At 54.4% G+C, this 3,689-nt stretch overlaps 1 pseudogene across 1 annotated transcript; it reads left to right on the top strand.

The window, feature by feature from the left end:
- Positions 1 to 2,503: 2,503 nt before the first annotated feature.
- Positions 2,504 to 3,435, top strand: LOC309451912 (olfactory receptor 14J1-like; annotated as a pseudogene). Its single transcript has one exon. The product of its transcript is annotated as an olfactory receptor 14J1-like (transcript).
- The last annotated feature ends 254 nt before the right edge of the window (positions 3,436 to 3,689 follow it).

Raw genomic sequence — 3,689 nt, 5'->3', positions numbered from 1 at the left:
CAGTGCAGGAGTAGCCTGAGAGTGCTTGAAGGGTCGTTTCAGAGATGGTGGAGGTTTTCTGCATAGTGGGAAAGAGCATGAGAAAGAAATAATGGCCCAAAGTGCAGCTGGGGAGGTCCAGGCTGGACATGAGCAGAAAGGAATGTGATGGAAGGGCAGTTCTGTGGAGGAGCAGGTCAGCAGAGGAAGTCTGCATCAGCCCAAGGCTTTGTGCTTCAAGGAACAGCTGGGGAGGATGGAGAGACCTCAGCAAAGGAAGGAAGGTGCTCAGACAAGAGCAAGGTGGGCAGCAGGGGGGATGTCTCCAGCCTGCAGGGACAGAGGTGCAGGGGATGTCACAGCACAGGACAGGCTGTCGTGGAGATGATCACGGGATGTAAAGAGGCTGAAAGCCCCACCAGACATGAGCTCCTTCTCCCCTTGGCTGTGGCTGTTGTCTCCACCTCTGATGCCTGTGAGGAGACACCTTGTCCTTTCAGCACAGGGGCCTCATGGCCTCCTTGTCCCCAGCCAGGAACCTGGGAGGTGTGGGACCATAGTCCTGCCCTTGGCCTTGCACAGCCCCACATCACACTGTCCCAGGAAGGGCCCTGGGCAATGTGGGAGAGACAGGTTCTGACTTCCCAGGGCTGGGGGTCAGGGCTTGGCTTTTGGTTAAAGAAACACATCCAGGTTTCCTCAGCATCAGAGATATCTTTGCTTTTCCTGACCTCCAGTTTTCTTCTCTAACTAAACCCGGATATTGTTTCTCAGTAGGTTCCCTCAGTGGGACCCATTAACAGTACAAGAAACTTTGGAGTTTGAATCTGAATCTGACTTCTTGAGAAGTTTCTTCACCTTCCTCCAGGGTCTGAGGTCCATGGACTCAGCACCAAACCCACCAGAGGGATCATTAAAGTGCCTTGGGCTGCTCCTGTGCTGCTGAGCTGGGCTGGGCTCCTGGGACACAGGGAGCTCATGGCAGCGGCAGCGCTGCAGAGAGACAGCTCTGTCCAGGAGCAGCTCCTCTGCACACGCAGCAGGGCTGAGGGCTCTGCCTGGGGATCTCAGGAGACGAGCAAGGCAGAGAGAGATTAAAGGTGGTCAGGACTGGGAGGATGACTGAGAGCTCACTGGAGGAGAAACCTTTGCAGCCTTGCCATGGTAAGTCTCTGGTGCAGGGCAGTGCAGCTGTAGCTCCTGGAGGCATCTCCTGAAACTGGCACAGGCACAGCTTGTGGGATCTGTAAGGACGGGGCTCTTGTCAGGCCATGTTGAACAGCTGTGAAGCCGGGTGAGCACCCAGGGGTGCCCAGGGCTGTCCTGCAGAGCAGGGTCCCTGCACCCCAGGGCTGTGCCGGGCAGGGACTCTGCCGCCTGCCAGGGTCAGCGCTCAGCCTGCCCGGGAGATCCCACGGCAGCAGCTGTGGGGGGAAGGAGCGACCCCGGCAGGGCAGGCAGGGAGCTTGTGGGGTTGAAGGGGGCTGTGTGGGTCAGGGCTGCTCAGAGCTCCAGATCCCCCACAGACATGGCAGAGGGGCCTTCTGAACAACGACATTGAGACAGCAACAGCTGCAAGGGAAGGAGTCTGTGCTTTCAGTTTTCCACTCTTGGTTGTCTGGGTGTGCAGTGGAGATGGGGATTTATTTCTCTCTTTGGAGAAGACACTGAGACCCCAGTTCTCGTTAGGACGTGTCTGAGCTGCTCCTGAGCCCCTGCACACACAGAGCTGCCCCTGGGCAGTGCCAGGAGGTGTGAGCAGGACAGAGCTGAGCACACAGCGGGTGGGACGGGGTCTGTGACACTGACAGGGAGCAGACCAGGGACAGAGACACAGCTGCAGGCAGCAAAGACGTGGGCAGTAAGAGTTAACGGCTTCCAGAAATGCTGGGGACAGGATTTAAAAACCTCTCTCACATCCTCTTCAGTGCAGACACATTTCCCAGTGCAACCCCTGATCTCCTCTCCTCCCCAGCAGACCTTCTGCCCCAAAGCCGTGGGGTCCAGGTCATGAGTCTCCACCTCAGCAGCTGGACCTCCAGGTGAAGGGTTCCTGCAACGTGGTACACAAAAAAGGTGCTAAAAGTACTCGCTCTCCAGTGTCATTATGTGAGTGGCAGCAGCACAGCCCAGTCAGGAGAAGGTTCCACAGCATGCCCGTCTGCCTTTCTGTCCTTGCTTTATTTTCTGGTAGCACTGCAGTGTCCTTCCCTGTTTCTCCACCTGTCCCTGGTGCTCTTGCTCTCTGGGGTTGGGGTGGGAGTGTGGGTCACTTTTTGTTCTGACACCAGTTCAGTGGATTTTTCCCCATACGTGTTCATGGAAACCAGATGCCCAATTGCATTTTAAACTGTGATGAACTGTTTTTCCCAATTGGTAGAAAGAGAGAATGAGCGGAAACATCCCTCCATCAGGGAGGGGGTTTTCCATGAGAAACAGCATGTTTATTTTCCTCAGAGAAGTCTCCCCTAACTTGTCACTGTCTTTTCCTCCTTGCACAGGTCCTCATGCCCACAGACAGCCAATGTCCAACAGCAGCTCCATCACCCAGTTCCTCCTCCTGCCGTTCACAGACACACGGGAGCTGCAGCTCTTGCACTTCTGGCTCTTCCTGGGCATCTACCTGGCTGCCCTCCTGGGCAACGGCCTCATCATCACCACCATAGCCTGGGACCAGCACCTCCACACCCCCATGTACTTCTTCCTGCTCAACCTCGCCCTCCTCGACCTGGGCTGCATCTCCACCATTCTCCCCAAGTCCACGGCCAATTCTCTGTGGGATTCCAGGGTCATTTCCTACGCAGGATGTGCTGCCCAGGTCGTCTTATTTTGTTTCTTGCTTGGTGCAGAGTGTTCCCTTCTCACCATCATGTCCTACGACCGCTACGTTGCCATCTGCAAACCCCTGCACTACGGGACCCTCCTGGCAGCAGAGCTTGTGTCCACATGGCAGCAGCTGCCTGGGCCACTGGGTTCCTCTATTCTCTGCTGCACAAGGCCAATACATTTTCACTGCCCCTGTGCAAGGGCAATGCCCTGGGCCAGTTCTTCTGTGAAATCCCCCAGATCCTCAGGCTTTCCTGCTCACACTCCTACCTCAGGGAACTTGGGCTTATTGTGTTTAGTGTATGTTTAGTTTTCATGTGTTTTGTGTTCATCATCCTGTCCTATGTGCAGATCTTCAGGGCCGTGCTGAGGATCCCCTCTGAGCAGGGACGGCACAAAGCCTTTTCCACCTGCCTCCCTCACCTGGCCGTGGTCTCTCTGTTTGTCAGCACTGGCACGTTTACCTACCTGAAGCCCCTCTCCATCTCCTCCCCATCCCTGGATCTGGTGGTGTCTGTTCTGTACTCAGTGGTTCCTCCAGCAGTGAACCCCCTCATCTACAGCATGAGGAACCAGCAGCTCAAGGATGCCCTATGGAAACTCATATCCTTGTGTTTTCTGAAGCAATAAACTGCCCATCTTCTTCTATATAGGAGTTTTAATGTAGCTAATTATAAGCCCAGCCTGTCAACTGGATTTTCTGGTGTTGTTGGTTGTTTTCTTATTGTGATAATGTTGTCATCCCCTTTCTAATTCACTGTTGGCTTTTCTTTTATAACTGTTGGCTGCTTAGATGAGCAGCAGTGCTCTTCTTGTCTCTAAAAAGAATAAAGGGCTCTTTAGTGACTTGTTTTTCGGTATATCTTTCCTGCAAGGGCTTTTTG

The sequence above is a fragment of the Streptopelia decaocto genome, assembly GCF_964273445.1.
Source record: "Streptopelia decaocto genome assembly, contig: HAP1_SCAFFOLD_89, whole genome shotgun sequence".
NCBI classification, from domain to species: Eukaryota; Metazoa; Chordata; class Aves; order Columbiformes; family Columbidae; genus Streptopelia; species Streptopelia decaocto.
Note: the sequence above shows the minus strand (reverse complement) of the source record. Positions and strands in the feature narration are given on the sequence as shown.